The 23,342-nt window shown below is 36.5% G+C and overlaps 1 protein-coding gene across 11 annotated transcripts in view; it reads left to right on the top strand.

Annotated features, from left to right (window-relative positions):
* The window catches only part of DLG2 (discs large MAGUK scaffold protein 2), a 2,210,459-nt gene that overhangs the window by 1,007,717 nt on the left and 1,179,400 nt on the right, over positions 1 to 23,342 (top strand). The window lies entirely within an intron of this gene.

Genomic DNA, 23,342 nt, shown 5'->3' with positions numbered 1-23,342 from the left:
AAAAAGAAAATAATCAAAAGGTCACTTTTAGGCAAAACAAAAACAAACAAACAAACAAAAAAAACCCACAGATATCTGCAATATGCTGCAGTTGTATTGCCATTTCAGAACATGAAAAACATGTTCAGTACAAAACATCCAATAAAACAAAAAGTATGGCTAGTTGAACAATTTCAAAAAATAACACTCAGATTATATTAGACCAAAATGTCAAAAATAAGCAACTCTTTCCAAATGCTAGAGTCTGGGATCCTATTATTATAATATTGGTTTATTGAATGAGAAAACTTAAATAAATGAGAAGAAACTCATGACATACTTGATAAAATAACTAAATTTAAAAGTTAAAGAGAGCTAAAGACCTAAGCTGAGTATTTTCATGCAGACGTGATGTGAAATTACACAGAGTGCTCTCAGATTTTATCAGTGGTCCTCAGGTTGGGTATCCCAGAAGTGCCAATAGAAGTTCTTGAATTATATTCAGTGTTTCAATGTAAATATGCTGGTGATGATAGCCAACAAGCTAATGAAGGTATGACTTGTTACACTGGAATTCTATTAATGCAGTATTAACAGCATGTTGACCAACACTCTAATTTGCTGAACACACACACATACACACACAAATATGAAATCAAACTAATAATTTCTGAAGATAATACAGAAATTCTGTGTTAAGTCCCATGATGAGTTATGGAGTCTCTGGAATATTTGATTTCCTCTGTTCCTTCTACTTCATACTATGGTTCTATTATTTATAATGAAACAAAAAGTATGGCTAGTTGAGCGATTTCCAAAAATAACACTCATTTAACCTTATAATGGATAAAGTATGTACATTAAAGCCAGACACACAAAGAAGTTCACATTATAGCTCCATCATTTTGTTGCTTTTAATCTTAAATGATTATTTATCTTAACTTCTTTGGGTCTGAACTTCTTCCCTTGCAAAAATGGGACTGTCACCTATTTTGTTAGGTTGCCATGGGATGTAAATGAGATAACATAGGACAGTGCTTGGCACATAGTAAACACACACTAAATACTGATATCATTTCTCTTCCCCATCTTGTCTGTGGTATTATTACTGAATTTTAATGAAAGTTAAATTATCTATTTATATTTCCTCTTCACTTTCCATTTGGAGCCAAGGACACATTTGGACCATGCAGGAGGTTAAGCAAGGATTACAATTGATGTTCTTCCTTATATTCTGTCCTTTTTTTTTTTTTTTTTTTTGAGACAGAGTCTCGCTCTGACGCCCAGGCTGGAGTGCAGTGGCGCGATCTCAGCTCACTGCAAGCTCCGCCTCCTGGGTTCACGCCATTCTCCTGCCTCAGCCTCTCCAAGTAGCTGGGACTACAGGCGCCCGCCACCATGCCCGGCTAATTTTTTTTTTTTTTTTTTTTTTTTTGTATTTTTAGTAGAGACGGGGTTTCACCATGGTCTCGATCTCCTGACCTTGTGATCCGCCCACCTCGGCCTCCCAAAGTGCTGGGATTACAAGCGTGAGCCACCGCGCCCGGCCTGTTCTGTCCATTTTTATTACTCTTGTTGAAATTGCTTATTTGCAATCTGGCAAGATTTCAAGACAATGAATTGACAACACATCTAATATTGGATCAAAATGAAAGTAGAGGTTGGAGCTGCTAAATCAAAGGTGAAATCAGCCAACCAAGCAAATACGTTTTCATTCCAGTTCTTTAAGGCAAACATAAGGTAGAGAAACCAGACAGAAAGTAACATAGTTAAGAAGGCCACTGAAGTCATTAGCAGAGGCTAAATGATCTTCATATTGGCATGCTGTAAATGTTTAACTTTTTCTAAGCCTCACAAGAACTTAAGAGTTCTGCTAGAAAATCTTCTAAGAATCAGGTTTTTACCTCTTACTTGGCCATGGTGTCATGTTTTGAAGAGACTGCATTGCACTGTAAACCAACAGCTCCACACTAAGAATCATCTCAGGCCATAGACATCAGATCTAAACTAGAGTTCAATCACAGACCACAAAACAAAATGAGCTGTTTCTATCTTCATAGTTAAGGTCCTAAACAGAGTTCAATCACAGACCACAAAACAAAATGAGAGAGTAGTGCCTGGCACTTTTGCCTTTGGCATTGCTTTGCTCTGAATCTGAACTTCTCCAGACAAGAACAAATGAAGTAATCTTTGTGCCACTCTTGTCTCCCTTAGATCCCAAACAGCTGCAGTTTTCGGTTATAGTTTGTCCTGCTGCTTAACCACCTGCCTTTTCAGAAGTCCATGACAATTCAATTCACTTCTTTCAGGCATTTATCAAGCTGCTTCTCTAGGTTAGAACCTATGGGGGATGCTGAAAATTCATCTTAGTCGAAGTCATGACCACTGCTTTCAAGTTGTTCACTGTCTAGTAGCAGAGCTAGGTAATTAAACATTCAGTTCAACATGAACAATGCTGTGATAGAGATATAAATCATGTGGTGGCTTCACAGAAAAGAGTGATCACAGCCTGGGGGTGTTGGGAAACTTTTCATAATCATTGCTATAACCTTTGTAAGGGAAACTCCTTGTAAGCTTCTCGGGGTAGCCTTATCTGACTCTCCTTGTAGCCTGTCCTCTGGCCTGCAAAGCCCACCCTGTAATCCAGATTTGGAGGCCAAGTGGGCAGTCATCTGAGGTCAGATTCAAGACCAGCCTGGCCAACATGGGAAACCCCGTCTCTATAAAAGAAATTAGTGGGTGTGGTGGTGGGCACCTGTAATCCCAGCTACTCAGGAGGCTGAAGCAGGAGGATTGCTTGAACCCTGGAGGGGGAGGTTGTGGTGTGCCAAAATCGTGCCACTGCACTCCAGCCTGGGTGACAAGAGCAAAACCCCCTCTAAAAAAAAAAAATAAAAAAGTGTGCATCTCTTGAGATCAAAGATCTTAAGTTTTTAATTTTTTAATTTTTTTCTCCAAGTACCTTATAATAGCAAAGAACATTATATTAGTTTCTTAAGAAATGTTAATAGAATAAATAAATATGACATTTGAATTAAGACTTACATAATGAGTAGAAGTGTGTCAGTGTGCATTCCAGAATAGGAAAATAATGTTACCTCTGCCTAGCATAATAAAAACCATCATTTTTATGTGTCTGTTTTGTACCCAAAATGACAGTAAGAATTTTACAAAAAGTATCTCCAAACATCATAATAATCCTGCAAGGTAGATTTTACTCTCCACAGCTCACAGAAATGGAAACCCAGACCACTAGTAGTTGAGTAACTTGGCCAAGGAGGCACAGCTGGTCGGTAGCAGAATCAGAATTTGAACCCTAGTCTCCTTAACTTCAATGTCATAGTTATACTACTGTTCAATACCTCTTAATCTGTGTAAGTAGCATATAAATCGTAGGCATTAGAATTTTAGGGAGGACTGTGGCTATTTCTCAGCCAAATGAATCTCTGAAGGCTCAGAAGATATATTTCAAACTTTGATTTTTACACACACACGTGCATACACATACTTCTGTGACTATACATTTGTTTCGCTCATATTCTACAAGAAAAATAACTTAATCTGCATTGTCCAGATTAGCAAAGGGAAGAAAGGGAAATTTATACATGCATCCTAACTTATTCAGAAACACCAACATGTTTCCTCCCAGACAGTGTCTCACTGGTTTTCTCAAACCATGGTAAACTACCAAGTTCTACATTTTGTCCTTGGCTTTTCACTGTTTCTCATTTATCCTTTAATTAAGGAATAAACTATTTATTGTGAAATGCCATGGTACACATTTTTGTGTGAAGAATGTATGAAGAAGAATTTGGCAGTATGGTGGTGTGGCTAAGAGCAGAGATGTTAGAGGCAGACTTCAAATCCTGGCCATCCCACTTTCTTAGTATGTGATCTTGGTGGGAGGAGGTTACTTAACTTCTCTCAGCTTTACATTCTTCATCTGTAAAATGAGGAAGATGACAGAGTCCTTGAGGGAATTAAGTGAAATAATGTGTATGAAGGCTTAGTATAGTGCCTAGAAATATAGGTGCTTTGTTTTTTGTATTTGTTTCTATCTTCATAGTTAAGGTCCTAAACAAAATAATGAGAGAAATGCATAGCTGAACTGAAAGAAAATATATATATATATACAAGTATTAAATAATAATAATTATACTTGTATATTTATAGTTCAAATACTCTGTTTAACACATATGTATTAGGTATTTATTACAAGGAAGATGCTCGAAGTTCTAAATGCTTTAGCTTTCCATGCATGCCTGTATATTTTTCACGTTCCTTTTAAAGCATCTACTGGGCAATAAATTAAGACCACAGTAGGCATTGGGCTTTTAGGTTAAAAGCCAAGAGGGGTAATGGGCATCAGTATTGGCCCCAAAGAAGGGTGGGTAAGGAATATAGAAGGGCTGTCCATCAAGCCTTTATGAGAAAGGCAGCATTGGACTTCCTGCAAACAGATGCCCAGTGGACCTGGTCACAGGGGCACACCCAAGCGGTGGCTTTTGAGGGCAAATATGCTGATCTTCTGTCTGAAATTCCCACTGCCTGGGAAGAGCTAAAGGAAAGTTTGTTGTTATTGTTTTGCTTTTCTCTGAAGAACTTCTTAAGAAAACTGAAGCTTTGTTTTCTTCAAAGGATCACTTGCTCTTTGCAGAGGCCCCTGTTGGCATCCTCTCCTCCAGTGGGTTGAATTATTGTACCTTTCTGAGGAACTTCTGGATTGCCCCTGTAGTCTTCATCTATTGCCTCTCCATTTCCTTGTTGGCCTTGAGGATGTCCGGTATTTTCCACTTTGTGCTCCAGTGCTACTTGGTTAAAAGGCTTGTTTAAGCAGATTGAGAGGAAAGTGGGAGCTGCTGAAGCTCTTAATGCTTGTAGGACACAGCCTCCTTCAAGTTTGTTATCATGGTTTGTGGCTCATTCTGCAAAACCCCAGAAGCAGACAGGGAAGGAGAGTGACATTTATTCATTCATTTAGTCAGAAGGATAACTTTGGATAAATGAAATTTAACAAAGTTTAATTGAGCAAAGAATAATTCATAAATCGAGCAGTCTCTCGAACCAGAATAGGTCCAGGGAGGCTCTGGGTAGCTGTATGGTCAGAGATTTATGGACAGAAAAACGAAGGTGACATACAGAAAATGAAAGTAAGGTACAGAAACAGCTGGATTGTTTACAGCTTGGCATTTGCCTTATTTGAACACAGTTTGAATAGTTGTCCGCCTGTGACTGGCTGAAACTGGTTGATAAAAGAGTAGGTTATAGTCTGTTTACACATCCAGTTAAGTTACAGTCCACTATAAATGAAGAAATCTTTAGCATGAACTTAAAATAAATAAGTAGATGCTTTAGGCTAAACTTAATTTAACTATTTGTTATGTATTTTTGAATACTTTATGTGTGTCAGGGGCTCTACCAGCTCCGAATGTCAAAATGAATGAGACTTTTGAACTAAAAAGGAGATCAAAGATCATGTAAGAGGAAGAGACTGAGAATCAGGGAGATGAAGGGGCTGATTGAGGACAATACAGATGGTTAGAAACAAAGTTAGATCTCAAATCCAGGTTTCTCAACCCAAATCGCCTGACATACTCTTCACATATGTTTTAATGCCTCAGCTGCAGATGCCTCAAGTGCAAATAGAGCAGCTGTACAGAGCATTTTTGGTATGTATGTATGTATGTATGTATGTATGTATGTATGTATGTATTTTTTTCTTTAAAGAATATGGCTAAACGTGCCAATAATTCTGGTCTCCCCATTATCCTGCTCCAGTTATTGCGGTGAGACAGCAAGCTGCCCGTGATTACTTGCTTATTATTATTATTATTATGATTTTCTTGTTACAGCTGCCTTTGTTATTTCACTCAGTCCAAATTTTACTAAGAACCCAACAATGAGAGCAGGCCAGTGTGTGTGATTTGTTCAGTCCCTGCATCATAAGGATGGCCCTGAACTTGTATGTTTCTAGGAAACAAGCCTGGCCCATAGTCAGCATTCATCAATAACAATGACAGTGTATTGAGCAACTACCGTGTGACAGGCTCTGTATCAATATATAATGAAGAATGAGACACAGAGCTACCTTCAAGGAACTTTTTTTTTTAAATAGTCATAATACACGGTGAGAAATGCTATGATAAAAATAAACAATGTTGTGAGAGACCAGAGGACAGATTCCTATCGTTCAGGGAGAGGGGAAGAGGAGGCAGTTAAGAAATGTTTCTTGGAGTAAGTAGTGCACGAGTTGATTCTTAATGAATGAATAGGATATATTTAGGCCCCAGAAACCTGTGTTGCAGGAGGTAGGGGGTGGGTGAGAAGAGGAGGCATATCCCAGAACGAGGAAACAGGTTAGAAAAAAGCACAGAGAAGTCATGGTAATGGCTGGTAGTTAAGTGTGGCTGAAATGAAATGTCCAGGAAAAAAAGTGAGAGTTTCGGATGTTGTTGGGAAAGGTAGGAAAGGACCAGATGAAGAAAAGCTTTGTGTAATATGCTGAGGAGTCTGAAATTTGTTCTAAAAATAAGAGCAACCGAAGAGTTTCAAACAGGGAAATAATTGATTGGAGAAAGTCCAGAATGATTTTAAATGGCCCTGACTTTCTCTAAATGGCTACATTAATATACATGGATCATAAACATCATTTTATTTGAATTATTCTGGGTAGCCAGGCTTTCTTCTTTTCATCTCAGGAGCAGAGTCCTATTTGATGCTGAGGAGTTTACTTAAGAAAGAAAAGCTATGGAATTGTTCAAAGTCATTCATAGCTACTGACTTATGAAGAAGGTATACATTTAATGCGTCCTTTTATTTGTGAATAGGAAAAACCCTTATTACCCAAAGACAGGAGCTTGCTTGCAGTAAAACTAAAGGATGTAAAAATTTTGGAGTGTTGCTTTTTCTGGTAGAAGAAACTTTAAAATATAATCTTATTTCCAGTAGCAACCAAAAAGTCTAAGGGCAAAGCCCAAGCTGCAAAGTCTGAAGCTTCAGCTTCAGTTATTAAATAGTTTTAACATTTACCTTCAGGGATGGCTTAACCGTATTAGAAGAATGGTCTGAAATTTTGCTTGAATCATCTGTCTCCACTGCTAGACATGATTTACTTAGTGGAAGTTGGAACTCTTCAAACCTAAACCTGACTTTACTAAAGGCTGTCAGCTTACTATGGTAAATGCTCCTTTTAGCTCCATTTGTAAAATGGGATCAAATTTACATGTTCCTGTGTGCCTCTTCCTTTTCAGTCAGAGTTTCACTCTACTCTCAAAGGGAGCACTCTTCTTTTTCTAGGTCAACTGACCTTAAAACTGAAAGAGTCAATAAAGATTCTTATTTCCAGTAATGTTTTTTTCTTCAAACATGATGAAATAACCTGCGATTTTAAATATATTATTTTGGAGGGTTGGAGCTACCTCGGTAGAATGATCAGTGAGGATTTGTCTGCTTCTGTCTTGGAAAAAAAAAAAGCAAGACTGAAAGGATTTCTGGAGTCTCTGCTGTTCTTGTTGACAAGTGCTAAGCTTTTGATAGAATAACCTCTGAGTTCTATGTTTGAAGTCTGGTATAAGTATTTCAACACAGCAAACTTCCATCTGGCAGTTTGGTATTCAGGTCTGATGGTGGGCAAGGCCTTAGGCAAAACTGTTTAGTATAAATAACATCTTCCTCTCACTGGTTCAGGCAAAGCCTGGGGTGTGGCAGTGAGGAAAAGCGAGTGAAATGACATTTATTGAATAGATATTATGTTAGGGACTTCTCATCCTTTTATTTAGTTCTCATACTAATCCCAGGAAGCATCAGTTGTTATAAGAATTTTACCAAAGAAAAAACTGTGCCAGAGAAGTTAAACAACTTGTCCAAAATTATACAGCTAAGAAGTGGCAGAACCAAAATTTGTGTCTAGGTCTGTCTCCTAAGTCCATCATTTTTTCTACTATTTCATGTTACCTGAAATAGCACCAGCAGGTACCCAGGTTCCTTGCCACCCATTTTAAAGCTTTATTTTCAGTGAAGATATTTATTTTGTTGTATTGTTATTGTTGTCTTTTTATGTGTATGTATTGGACAGGGGAGTGGTAGTGAAGTATGGCCTATTGTAATATCGTCTTGGTGCTGAGATCCTAGGACACTTCAAAGTTCCAAGTTTCCCTGGTTCACTAAACTGTCGTCTCATTTGACACTGCAACATCTCTCTAAGGACACCTTATTGTTGTGACAATTTGACAGAAAACAGAGGATTAGTAACACTGTATGGCTATTGTGTGTTTTAAGATGAATTTTTTTGTCTAAATCTTAAATCATTTTCTCTATAGCACAGTTCATTTTTCCCAAAATAATGTGATAGGGTCAGAAAATTTTATTATCTTATGACCAGTCTTCTTAATTATGGTTTATGTCCATTCTTTCAGTTATTCATTCATTCATTAGATAAACATTTCTTAATGGATTAGATTTTTTTATGGGCTAATTACTGGTCTAAGCCTGAGAGAAATAAAAGTGGAAAAGATAGAGTCTCTGCTCCATAAGGAGCACACATAATCTATAGAGTCTCTGCTCCATAAAGAGCACACATAATCTAGTGAATTATTTGCAATGTACTCCCTGCCATTACTTTTGGTAGCCTTGTTTACCATTCAAACAGCAATTTTTCTACACTGATACTCTGTGGGGATGGCTCACAGTAGAAACAAAACATGTTTTTCTTTTTTTTGTGTATGCGTGTATGTGTGTGTGTGTGTGTGTGTGAGAGAGAGAGAGAGACAGAGAAATGCATTTAAGAATCACCCAGACCAAGTTCATAGAATTGGCATCATATTTCCTGAAACAAACAGACAAACCAAGCAAATGCTCAGGTGATACTTCTGACTGGCTACTATGCTATGCTAGGAAAAACAGGAACAGTGAGTGCAGGCTGAAGTGAACAGTGAGGCTGACTGCTAGAGTTCCAGAGCTTTCTTCACTCCCTGCTTCCTTACAAGGAATTGCTGGAACATAAAGAGTTATGCCATCAGAATAATATTGAGGTGAATTTTTAATGAAAGAAAATTGTTATAACGTATTATTCAGATAGAAAAAGCAGATTAGAAACTATGTGCAGTATCATCTTATTCTTAAGACAATAAATATATGTGTCAATGCACATTAAAGACTAACATACTATCAGTGGCTCTATTTAATAGATAAGATGATGCATTTATTTTTAAATTTTTATTGTTAACTTCCTACAATCAAGAGTTAGTTTTTGTCACATAACAAATGACATTTAAATTCTCATGATGTTTAAAAATGTTAAGAAAATGAAGGACTTGCAGTTAAGAGCACAGCAAATTCTAAAGCAAAAGAGAGTTGGATTGAAAATTAGAATCAAAGGAGGAGTCATAGTAGCAAAAAAGAGCTACCCCGAACCTAACCTCAGGATCAAAACAGGGGTGGAGAAACGTCCCAAATGGTTTCTACAAGATTCGGTTGCCCCTTCTGAGTTATTTACTCAGACACAGGCTTCTGCAGTCTTTCCCCTACCCTAGAGGCTATTAGGGAACCACTGGATCTGCTGAGGCTGAGTAGATGATGTTCTTGGGTGGCGTTAAGGATTTCTTGATGGGTCAGTAAGGGAAAGCGTTGAAGAATATCACTCATTACTTGAGCCTGAAATCCTTCTTAGGTAGACCAAGGCAAGGGGCAGGTAAAGCGAACATGATACATCTGGAATGTGTCTCTATTGTACCTCGGTGGCTCTAAGAATCAACAACTGCCTGGAGAGGGACTTTGCCCTCACAGTAACTATGAATATTTTGGAGGTGTTTTATATTTATTTTAAGATGCTGTCTCTTGTAAAAATTATGAGAAAAAAGTAGAGGAACTTATTCTCCATTTTCCCTTTCTCTTGTTCTTCTTTCCTCCCTCTTTTCCTCCACTTTTCCTTTTCTCCCCCTTCACAGCTATCTCTGTAACTTTCTCTCCCTCTCTCCGTTCATCTGCCTTTTCCTTCTTCCCTTTCTCACTCATATCCCCTTGCCTGAGCTTTTGAGTATGTATGTGAGCACCTAATTTGTCAATTCTGTTAGGTACTGGAGACACAAATGAATAAGATGGGCCAAGTATCTCTCCTGAAAAAAATAGAGAATGACAGAGGGATTGTTAGAATACTTGCTAAATATTATAACCTAAGGAAGAACTTGAACTCTTTGCAGTTTCCACATGAAGAGCAGAAACTTTTCCTAGGCACTTCTGCTGGTGTGATCAAATGAAATCTGCAGTTGAATTTCTCAGTTGGCTTCTAGGAGCTGTCAGCTTCAAGAGCTTGGAGATGCTGCTAGTCTCCAGTGACAGCTCCCCAGCATTTCCACAGCTACTCTCTAAAGCAGGTTGGTTTTTACAATTACATGTGAATAAAAACAACAAAAAAAGGAACAAAGGGGAGTATTTTTTCAGTCTCAAATAATTTTGTATTGATCTTATATTTCCTTTTACCTTTGAACTCTGAACAGACACTTCTTGTTTTCTTTATTGTTTTTACAAAAAGATGTATGTGGGAAGGGGTTGCAGAATTTGCTCATAAAGCTCAGAAAATCCTAAGTAAATCAGCTATTATATCTCAGAGATTAGGAGATTGAGACAAAGACAGAGCAAAGGTGGCACTATAATTAACAGGCAGTTGCAGGAAAGGAAGGATTCATGCTGTGCAATATGTAATTTGGAAACCAAATGTTCTTGTCAGAGAGACCTGGCCTTGTGCAGAAAGCTATGGGGGCTGTTCTAGACAAATGAACTGACAAAACCTGCTTAGTGTGCTGGAGAATACTGGTCATCTGTTCTCTTTTTCAATCTCGGTCACAGCCAGACTATTCATCATTTCACTCAATTATGCATTTAACAATTATTGATCACCAACTATTCATTGAACACTTTGCTAAGCATAGAAACACAAAGATGAATAATTTAAAAATCCTTGCCCTCAGGTTGGTTTCTGTTTTATAAAGCAGTTAAACATAAAACTGACGTCTTTCTCTCCAACCCACCAAGTGACTTCTGAGACAGAAACTCACATAGATTGTCATGAAAGTAGAGAGGCTCTTCAAAATTCATGCAAGTTTCAAGAAAACTTCTGAGAAAGACTTGAAGTATATCCAGGTGGAGGTCATTTCTAAGCAGAAGATGTAACGTGCAAAGATGTGAAGATAAGCAAAAATGCATCAAATTCAGGAAACTTTATGTAGTTCTTATAATAAAAGTGCATGGTAGAGTCAAGATTGGTATATAAGGAACAAGAAATATTCTAGGATAATTTGGAATATAGCTATTTGATTAAGGAACATACAATCAACTTACACAAACATCAAATCTCTCAAAGGCAGAGATCGTAAACCTTTTGATTTTTGCATTGCCAGCATGCAATATAGTGCTTGACATATAGTAGGTGCTCAACAAATGTAGAGCTTGGAATAACCAGAGAATAGTTCCTTGGCAATGTTGAATAATTGATTTTAAAGGAGAAGGATAGAGAGAAAGAAGGAATATTGGGCTCCTAATCTATGCCTGGTGCTGTGTTAAGTGTTTTACAGGTGTTGTGCTAATTAATATTCACAATAACCCCCTCAGGGGGTGTGTGTGTGTGTGTGTGTGTGTGTATGTATATATATGTATATGTAGTCATTTTTCAGTAGAGACATTTGAACTTTTGGGAGGTCTAGTAATTTACCGTTGTCACTGATAGAGTTTGGATCATATATGTCCCTGACAAAACTCATATTGAATTGTAATCCCCTATGTTGGAGGTGGGGCCTGTGGGAGGTGGTTGGGTCATGGTGTTGCATTCTCATGGGTTCGTGCTGCCCTTGCGATAGTAAGTGAGTTCTCATGAGATCTGGTTGTTTGAGTGTGTGGCACCTCCTCCCACCTCTTTCTCTTGCTACTATTTTCACCATGTGAAGTGCCTGCTCCTGTTTCACATTCTGCCAGGAGTAAAAGCTCCCTGAGGCCTCCCCAGAAGCCTAGCAAATGCTGGCTTTTGCAGCCTGAAGAACTTTAAGCCAATTAAACTTCTTTTCTTTATAAATTACCCAGTCTCAGGTATTTATGGCAATGCAAGAATGGCTTAATACAGTTACATAGCTAACATCTGGTGAGAGGCAAGATTCAAACTCAGGTTTGTCTTTCTCCACAGCCTTTGCTTCTACTTTTGGGTACAAGACTTTGCTGAAATTTCTGCTGCAGTACTCTGGGGGAGAATGCTACAAAATTTGTTCATTTATAATAATAGAATAATATGGGATTTTACAATTAGGTACTAATTTAATTTTTGTAGTATATGTTGTAAATTCTGTAAGAGTTCAGAAATGGAATTGGAGATTAGAGATTTTTCTGTATTTTGTGGGTTCAAGAAAGCTTACATTCAATTTACTAACAGCAAATGATATAGGATACAAAATATATAAATAACCACTGAGAATGTTGAATAAGTGATTGTGTATAGCCTTGTGTTTAAAGTGAATGTTTCTGACATTGCCAATGTTAGGTTGCTAATATACTGTGTTCAGATACTTTGAATGTATAATTGGGCTGGGCGTGGTGGCTTACGCCTATAATCCCAGCACTTTGGGAGGCTGAGGCAGGCAGATGACCTGAGGTCAGGACTTTAAGACCAGCCTGGCCAACATGGCAAAACACTGTCTCTACTAAAAATACGAAAATTAGAGGGCGTGGTGGCGGGCATCTGTAATCCCAGCTACTAGGGAGGCTGGGGCAGGAGAATCACTTGAACCTGGGAGGCAGAGGTTGCAGTGAGCTGAGATTGTGCCTCTGCACTCCAGCCTGGGTGACAGAGTGAGACTCTGTGTAATTGATGAGCCACTTGGCCTCCAAAAAGAGTATATAAATATAGCAAGTGTGGAGGAGAAAATGCTTCTAGAGCACTGCTTAGAAAACCTTGGGCCATAGTTGGGTCTTGCTGCTCCTGTACATGTTCGTCTTGCATAGCTCTTCCCTGCTAGTGCAGAGCTGACTTTATGTTTCCCTACCTTCAGCCTTGTTGCTGATTTTATAAGCAGTGCCTTTTTCATTTTAATTAATAAGGACTGGATCTTTTCTTTCTTTTTTTCCCTCTGAGTTTCAGGCCAAAATATATTTTAGCCTCACATATCAAGAAGCTCTGCCACCTTCAGACCTCTGAGTCATGGGCAGTGACTGGCTCCACCAGCTTTCTTCCCTAAGTCCCACATGCTTCCCAATGTGCACATTTGCTAGATGAATCAATGATGTGGAGGAGGATTCCAGATACATAGACCTTCCCACTGCCTGTGCAAGCTACCCATGGCTTCCCTCCCGCCCCAGCTTTTAAGAGTTGGGAGTGTTGTGTCTTGAAGTAAAGAGGAATCATGCTCAGGACCTTGTTGCCAGGAGTACCAGAGATAAGGGCTCCTCACAGAAAATGGTCTGCTTCTTACTCCGCCCAATGTAAATTTGGAAACCACTGATAAGTTATATATGTTTTTTTAAGATCTACTAGTACTGTTGAAAGAGGACCATATTATTTAATGCAGGGGCAACACGTCTGCCTTATATTGTCTTCATAATAAAAGATAATAGATCTGAATCAGCCAAACTAGTCTCAAAATAGTCGGCCCTCAATAAGTAATAGCAGTTACTATCATAATTATTATGATAAAAATGATAAAGACAATGGTGACAAAGACAAAGAAAAATACATTCTATGCTTGGCACGTAATTATTTATCCCTGACCTAAGGATCCCACTAAATTTCACATTTAAAATTTAAGAGAAAATAGAAAATATTGATATAATTAGAAGACTGCACTTGTGGTTATTCTCTTCTAATCTAAATGACTAGCGTTTCCAAATAACATGATTTTCTTTCACATGTTAAACTATAGTCTGGCCCATCATGAGAAAGATACAAGGTTCATGAATCAAAAAAATAGTCAAAATTTCGGATAACCTCAGACTTCAAATTTTCAACACACTGATATTTTTAGGAAAGTGTCACTTGGGTCTTGAATAAGGGTAATGCAGGCCAACTTTGTTTCCATCTGAAGTTTCAATATTTTTATCATTTTACTCCAATAGAAATGAGGTCTGGCTTTTAGTTAGGAAATCTATTTCATGGATCATAAGATTGTGTTCTCAGAGTACCTGGAAGTTACAAGCAGATGCTCCCAGAAGAAACCCCAGACTTGATTTGATTTCTAGATGACATATATAGAGTAACCTTGAGTAGAGAAATAACATAATTATCCCAGTCTTGATGGGAACTAGTCTTAAGTAATGCAGAAGCAGCTTGTTCAGGAGAAATGGAGCAGCCATTTGGTAATCCAGCCCAATTATGGTTTCCAGTTTCTAGCGCAGTTGCCAGAAACAAGTAGTCTGTGGTAAAGAGTCATCTGTGATGAATAGTGTCCTAGGAACATGCATTGGCTTCAGGGGGAGTAATGTAAAATTTTAGATGTTTCATCCTTCAAATTTTTAAGGACTTTTGACTTGAGTAAAAGGTTGACTCTCTTCTGAGAGGTAACTGTATTATTTGGTAATTTTATCATGCTAGTCTTAAGAGGACGGAGTGGTGTGGGTTAAAGCGGGGAGTGCTTGCGCTATCTGACTGTGATGTTCACTGAAAATGCTGAGGACCAATAAAAGGAGGAATGTCATGGGGAAGAGCTTGATAAGTAAATCTTTAGTCCTTAGTTTCTGTCTCTATTAAATGGGAATGATAGTGAAGCTCTTGGAGGATTTTTGTTCATGTTAATAATAATGATTTGATAGACCTCATAGAGGACCTAAGCAATAAATGCTTAATGTATGAGAACTCCTAGTAGGAGTTATAACTACAGTAGTCATTCTGACCATTGTTCTAATAGTGATAATAAAAATAGTATAAATAATCATGACAACAATCAATTGTAAGATGTTCACAACGTTTTAGTGTGTTAAAGTTTTATATGTATCAATTTAGTTATTGAAATAAAGTGTTGTTATCCCATTTTAGAATTACTTGTAAATATAGTGGTGGTGTTAGTGAGAGTGGCAGTAATAACATTAGGTATTATAATGGCATTAATGCCTCAGATCCTCTGTAGAAATAGGCATGTTATAAAAGAAAAACAGGACAATACACTGCTGAACTTTCTCAAGTTCTTTGAAAAAACAAAAACAAACAAAACAGGAAAGTTTTTAGAACCTAGATGTCACCTGCTGATTTCTTCCCCCTATCTTTACTCAAGTTGAAGAATCCAACACATGGATGTCTGACCATATCCTACATTATTCAAAGATTATCTGTTATGGTTCATTATTCTAGTAAGCATCTCAGTAAATAATCCCTGAGTACATATTATGTGTGAGCACTTAGTAAGGCATTGAAGATACCAAAATAAATGTACTGTAATCACTGGACTACTTTAGGACCTAGCAGAGAAGAATATTAGGATAATAAATGAATTACAGTATAATATTTGTTGCAATACTGAGGTAATTGTGTAACATATGAAGAGAAAAAATATTCTCATTATGTTGGGAAGGCCGTATGTATACTATGGTGGTAGGGAAGAAGCCAGTGTCTATTTTAGATTGGAATCATTTGAATTGGGTACATTAACACTGCATTTGTTTATTAAATACTATGTGTATGCATTGTATTAAAAACAAGTAATTGAGATAGTAACTATTAAAATGTATGTAGTTAATATTTCTCAAGAATTCAAATGCAGAAGAATGATGTACAGAGTTTAAACCATGAGATCTGGAGTAAGAAGATCCATGATTAACGCTAAGTCATTGAACCTCTGTAATCATTCCCTCATCTGTAAAACTGTGATAATATTATAATAATATTTCTCTGCCATACTTTCAATGATATAAGTGAACCATAAGCTATAAAGTGTTATACAAGCTAGAAAGTGCTACATAAGCACTGATTATTATTTTACATAGGTGGAAAGATCTGGGAAGGTTTCATGGAAAGAATTTTCCTTGAGTGGAGTTTAATGAGTAGAATTTTCATAGGGAGGGAGCAAGTTTGTGTTGGGGAGATCAGAAAGCCTCCCAGTTCCCTCTTGAAAAAAGGTGGGGTCATTACGTTGATTATCCTCCACATGGTGGAGGGAATGGCGTAAGTAAATACATGTAGGTAGGAAAACTCAGGACCAAGTTATTAATAGTTGGGATATATCTAGTCATCAGTAGGGAGTCATGTAATGATAAACAGAAGAGCAGCATAATCAAAAGGGTGGTGTTTGGGGTAGTACTCTTCATACAATTGACAGGATTCACTGGAAAGCAGAGAGACTGAATGCAAAGTTAAGAGGCTAGAGTTAATAAGGGCCTGCACTAGATTGGAGGCTATGGAACTAAAAAGGAGGAAGTTGATATAAGGGATAGCACAATGATAAAATTTCCAGAGATTGGTTTATCTCTCAAATCTCCAGCATAGATTTGAAAGAGCTTTGAGGAAGTATCACAGTGGTCAATATCCTCCATCTCTGGCAAAACAGAGCTAGAATATACATGGCATTCAAAGCTTTCCATGTTTAGGTCTTGATCTACCATTTTGATCCTTCAATTCTAAGCTATAGCCATAGTAAATATTTCCTCATTCTTTGACCCTGTGTAATGTTTTCTTTATGCCATTTCTTCTGCATGGAATATTAGTTCCAACCCACGTAGAATGCTCTCATCCTTCAATCACAAGCTAAATAGTCACCTTTGCTATGAAGTCTCCCTGGCAATGTTCTCCCCTCCACTTCCGTGAAACACCTAACACGTGTTGCTGGTCCCATTGACTCTCAAAATCAGTGTGTGCTAAAGTTGATACTATTCAGTAAGCAGGACTGATGTATGAAGTTTTCAGTCCCCTGTGGGATCAGACTCTTATGAAGGAATCTGACTTTTGGATTTCATATCCAAGAATGTTTGTAGTCGGTCTGATTACACTCATAATACCCAGTATCAGTAAATCTGTGCTGCTGTCAGAGCATGTTGTATAGCATTCTATACAGTCATATGCTCCTGTCAAGAAAGACTATTTCTGGTGGTGAACTGGAAGTATACCAATTTATCTATGAAAGTTGTGAGGAAAAAAGTTATGCAGGATAAAGGCACTTCCAAAATATAAATATTTTTGTCTCTGACATAAAGGAAGACACTTTCTATTCCCTTAGTCATGCTAGGTTTCCCAAAGATTGCTTTTGTAGCAAAATCTAAATGCAAAGCAGCCCATTCTCTGTGGACAAACTATTAAGTCAAAATTATATCAAACAATGCCCCCTTTGATGTGTAAAGTGGGAAAGTGGGGTTCACACATTTTCACTTACTGACCCTTAAGGAGTCCAATAATGGCTTCAAAATGTTGTACTATTAATATACAATTTCAACAAGCAACTTCCTATTCATAGGTTACCTGTGCTTTTTGCTGGGTAGGTAGAATTGTTTTCCAGCCCAATGTGCTAACAATTTTCAGCTTGGCAGTGTTCTGAGCAAATAAATCCCTCCTGCCGCCCTTCCCCCTAACATCTTTTAGCCACACATTCTTACCCTTGCAGTATTCCTATGACACAATCACTACTGATGCTGATCTTCTTAAAAATCCCCAGCAGCCCACTTGGATGCTTTGCCCAGGTAATTGCAAATACCCATTAGTGGGAACTGACCAACCAATTAGTGAGTCAGCCAGCAGCCCCTGCTTTTAGTTCTCTTCCAGATAGCTTGTACATTTATTTCTCTCCAAAGTCTTATTGGTGACCTCTTAGCAAGTTTCTCTATGTGCCTAAATTAATTCTGACTTCCTATAAATATTTGATTCAATTAGTGAGTGAACAAATGAGGCATACATGGGAGGCTCATTTATTTTTCAGGCCAAAACATGAATCTATAATATGGTGATCCCGCTCATTGAGGAAATCCATCTATTCCTTCTCCATACTCACAGCTAGTGCTTATCTTTTTAAAAACACCGTAATCTTCAGCATGAAAATAATCTCCTAATTAACCCCCAGCTTCCAGACTTCCTCTACTCGAGTTCATTCTTCTCACAGTAGCCAGGGTAATTTTTCTACATTGAATTTTTTTATAAAGAAAATTCCATAGTTTTTACTCTGTTATATTTAATAACTAAAATATATGTGTGGAAATGATATAGTATAATAATAAAACCAACACCATAAGCCCCTCCTCCAAGTTCAGAATTAGAATAATGCTGTTACCTTTGAGGGTACCTTTTACCATTCCCTAATTCTATTTATGTGCCTTCACCTTCTGCAATTTGCTTTTCTCATTTATTAATGCTTTTAAAAGTCATCCCCATTGTTGCATGTAGTAGTATATTGTTCATTTCTACTCTGTGCAGTATTTCTGGGAAAATATTTATTCATTTATCCATGCATTGATTCTGTCCAATTTTTGCTACTGCAAACAATGCAGCAACATTTATTTTTGCACAATTTTATTGGTATCAGTACGCAAGAGTTTCCTTAGGATTGAAATTACTAGGTCATGGTTTTCACCTATTCAACTTGACAAGATAATGTCAAATTGTTTTCTAAAGTAGTTGTGCCAATTCATCTGCCTACTGGAAGTGTCTAAGAGTTTGCATTGTTCACATCATCAACACAAAATTTTATCAGACTTATGAAGTACAAAAATATCATTGAGTTCTTTCTTTATATTTTCAGAATCAAGAATATTATTGAGGTTTTAAAAATATCTTTATTCAGCATTCATTTGTCTGCTTCTGCAAAATAATGGTTTATGGCTGTGTGCTTATACCTATATTGTATTATCTTTTCCTTATTGATTTTTAAGAGTTCTTTATATCTTCTGGATACGATCCACTATTGATCATAGATGTCTTCTCCCACTTTGTATCTTCTTTATATCTTCTGTATACTATCCACTGTTGGTCATAGATGGCTTCTCCCACTTTGTAGATTAAGTTATTCATTTTAATATGATCAAAATTATTCTTTCTTTATAGTTGACATATTTCCTGTCTTATTTAAGCAATATTTTCCTATCCCAAGATCATAACGATATAAAACTGTAATATTTTTATATTTAAGTATTTAATGAGTCTGGTGTTGATTCTTTTGTATTCTTATTTTCCAAATAACTAAATATTTCTCATAGCAATATGTGTTAAATAACACTTCTTTCTTCTCCCCTTATCTGCAATGCTCACTTTGTCCTATGTCATATTTCTATACTATGTGCGCCTGTTTCTATGTTCTCTATTCTGTTTCATGGTCATCTTGTTTATCTCTATGCCAAATCAATACTATATTAATTAAAAATTCTTTATAATAAATTATTACATTAAGTAACAATTTAAATTGTCATTAAAATGGGTCTACTAGATCAAATTCTTCCATTTTATTTTTCTTCAGGAGTGTCTTTGTTTAGGTTTTATTCTTTCATGTGAATTTTAGATGAACTTGGAAACTTTTGCAAAAATTCTTATTGGGGTTATTATTGGAATTTCTTTGAACCTGTAAGTTAATTTGGGAAGATTGATTTCTTATAATACTGAATTTTTCTATTTATGAATATAGACTATTTTTGCATTTATTTAGATCTTTAATGTCTTTCAATACAATTTTATAATTTCTTCCTTAAATATTTCACATTTTAAAAAACCATTAATTTTGAAAAACTTTCGAGAAATTTTTTATCAGGTCTCTTCATTTTTGTTGTTGTTATTGTTGATAATGAATAGTATCTTTTTTACTCCTATATTTATTGAGATGATCACGATTTTTCTCCCCTATTGTGTTAATGTGATTACATTGATTGAAGTGTGCTAGTTCAAGCAACTTTGTATCCCTACTATTGTCATTTTCTCTTTTTTCCTTTCTTCTTTTATTCTTACTATTTTTGTTTTAATTTTGTTATTCTGGTATTATTATTAACTCTACTTTGGGGGCTTTAACCTGTTTTAACATAAATGTTTCAGATGGATGTAACATTGACTTCTGCCATTTTCTTTTATATTAACAGTTTAAATTACATTTATACATTTATTTCAATATATTTTAGGTGCTTTGGTATTATATAATATATGATATGCAGTATTTTAAATTAACATTCCAACCCACCTATTTACAAATATTTATTTGTTTGAGCCAGGTTATTTAAAATTTTTTAAAATTTCCCAAAGAATTCTTTCTTGTGTTATTAATTTCTAATTTAATAACATAATATCTAGAAAACTTTTTATGGTAACCATTCTCTGAAATTTATTTTAATCTAGAATGTGGTGAATATTTTGTCAATGTTCTTTGTTTGCCTAAGAAAAATGTGTGTTCTGTAATTATTGGATGCAAGTTTATAATTATATTCATTAGGTAAGTTTATTAATTATACACATTTTTCAAATCTTCTATACCTTTACTAAATTTTTACCTACATCATCTATCAATGAGTCAAAGATGTCTGTTTACAATCTCCTTGGATAGTGGATTTGTTGATATTTTTAAATATTTTCTTTATTATTTATTTAAACATTATTCATGGCTATTTTAAATTATGTGTCTGATAATCTGAATATCTAAAGTCCTCGTAAGTCTACATCTGTTGTTGTTTCTACACTGTCTCACTCATAGTAGTCTGTTTCATCCTATCTCCTTGATGGTGATCTCGTATTTTTGCCAGACTTCAATAGTGGGAATTTTCAGGGTCAATATGGAGATGTTTTCTTCCAGAGAAGGTTAGACTTGGTTTTTGATTGGAGCCAAAAGACTCTTCTGAGTTGGAACCACTTTGGTCCCTTTTGAGAGTCTTGCTGAATTTTAGATTCTCAAATTTTCTGAAAGAACTATCTCAGACCTGAAAGAACTATTTTTCCTTTAGGCATGCTAGCTTTCATTTTGCTACAGCCCACTTTTCTGGTTTTAGTTGATAGGATTTTGTGTGTCATTTGGTTTGGTCTTGCTTATTTTTCTCATATTCTTACATGGCTGAGATTCATTAAAAGGGTGATGGTTAGAATGCATTAAAAACATTGACGTATTATAGCGGGGCAGCTTACCAGAGTGAGGGCCTTGTGTGCTGTAATGATGGAAGTGGGAACTTTTTAATAAAGATTTTGATCATGTTGCTCCCCTGCTTCAAAATCCTCCTGTAGCCCTCGGGATTAAGTACAATCCCTTTAGTAAAAGCATCAAGACCCCAGGTTCAACCTCTTTGGACTTCTCCAAGCTCCTTTCCTTCTACTTACTCATGTGAACCTATATGCTCCTCCCCAAATGGTTGCAATTCCCTGAATATGACACATTTTTTAAAGACTCTTTCTGCTGCTTCAGATGCTTTTTACTATTTATCTACCAGGATACTTCAGCGTTTAAGTTTCAGTGCGCAGATCACTTCCTTGTTTAAGTGTTTTCTCAGCCCCCAAGACTAGTTTAAGTGCCCTTTTTTCAAATTCCCATAACTACTTACACATACCTATCTTAGTCTTTACAACACTGCATTACTTTCTTTGACTTCTTTTACCCATTTTTTAAATCAGACTCTTAGGGCAAAGCCTGCTTTTGTTTATTCCTTGATTTCCAGTGCATATTACTTAGGGTGACCATATGAATTAGGTTTCCAGTTGTGTTAGGTTTCCAGAGAGTCCTGCTGTTTACCTCCCTTCTTTGTAGTGTACCCATTAGTAGTGCTCACTTTTATTTTCAAAAGTGCCCATTGTTAATGATGAAATATATGGCCATCCTAATAGTATGTTTGTTGAATGTATGAAAACATTGAAAAAAGGGAAGCAACAGATGCTGGAGAGGATGTGGAGAAATTGGAATGCTTTTACACTTTTGGTGGGAGTGTAAATTAGTTCACCCATTGTGGAAGACAGTGTGGCCATTCCTCAAGGATTTAGAACCAGAAATACCATTTGACCCAGCAATCCCATTACTGGGTATATACTCAAGGGATTATAAATCATTCTACTATAAAGACACATGCAAACATAGGTTTATTGTGGCATTGTTTTCAATCGCAAAGACTTGGAACCAACCCAAATGCCCCTCAGTGATAGACTGGATAAAGAAAATGTGGTACATATATACCATAGAATACTATGCAGCCATATAAAACGATGAGTTCATGTCTTTTGCAGGGACATGGATGAAGCTGGAAACCATCATTCTCAGCAAACTAACAAAGAACAGAAAACCAAACACCACATGTCCTCACTCATAAGTGGGAGTTGGACAGTAAGAACACATGGACACAGGGAGGGGAACCTCACATACCAGGGCCTATTGGGTGGTGGGGGGCTAGGGGAGGAATGGCATTAGGGGAAATACCTAATGTGGTTGATGGGTTGATGGGTGCAGCAAAACACCATGGCACGTGTATGCCCATGTTACAAATCTGCACATTCTGCACTTGTACCCCAGAACTTAAAGTATAATTTAAAAAAAAAAAGAAAGGGAAGAGAGGAGGAAGAACTGGATGATGATATCTGATTCACATTTCTAGCAATGCTTCTTTGCAAAAGTTATTTACCTTTCCTCTGCTTTAGTTTACCCATTGGAAAAATGAGGGAAATGTTATCTGTCCACTTTAAAATGAAACTAAAAATAATAAAACTTCAGATACCTTAAATTTATATTATGTTTCGAGATTTGTTAAGCACCTTCTCAAAAGTGATTTCATTTGTCTTCATAATGACAGTGCAAAGGTAGGCAATTTTAGTGTTATTATCATCATTTTTCATTAGATGAGATGCTAATTCTCAGAGCCTGAGTGGTTTACCAAAGATTGTACAGCCAACAAGTAGTAATAAACTATATTGTGGGTTTTCTGATTTAAAATTTAGGACTCTTTCCATTTTATCACATCATCACTGTGAGATTTTATGAGAGGCTTTAATTAAATTATTCTACTGGACAGTGCTTTGTGAATTATAGAAAGCCACCAAGTTTAACTGTACAGTCATGGAACAATTAGTGCTAAAATTTACCTTCATCACTATTTTAAAATCATCATCCTAAAAATACTTCAGACAGTTCCCCTGCCTATTCAATTATTTCATTTGAAGTACTTTGTTTACTGAAATAATATTTCATTGTACATAAAACAAATATCAAAATTCAGTCTCACAAACTTTATAGTTTATTAAATTGGAAAGTAAATGCTCAAACTCATTAGGTTATCTGTAACTACAAAGACCAGATTTTCTCAACTGAAAATTGAAACACAACCTCTTCCTTCCTACAACTGTCCCACCTTTTTACCTTGCTGATTCTTTCTTGTACTTCTTATCTGAACCCATGTAACCTTCTTAGATTAGCCTTTTCTGACCCCCTTTGACATTCCAGTTTGAAATAGATCAATCCTGTTTTGACTTTTCATAGTAC

Source organism: Hylobates moloch, unplaced genomic scaffold (genome assembly GCF_009828535.3).
Source record: "Hylobates moloch isolate HMO894 unplaced genomic scaffold, HMol_V3 SCAFFOLD_11, whole genome shotgun sequence".
NCBI classification, from domain to species: Eukaryota; Metazoa; Chordata; class Mammalia; order Primates; family Hylobatidae; genus Hylobates; species Hylobates moloch.
This window is presented reverse-complemented; position numbering and strand designations above follow the sequence as displayed.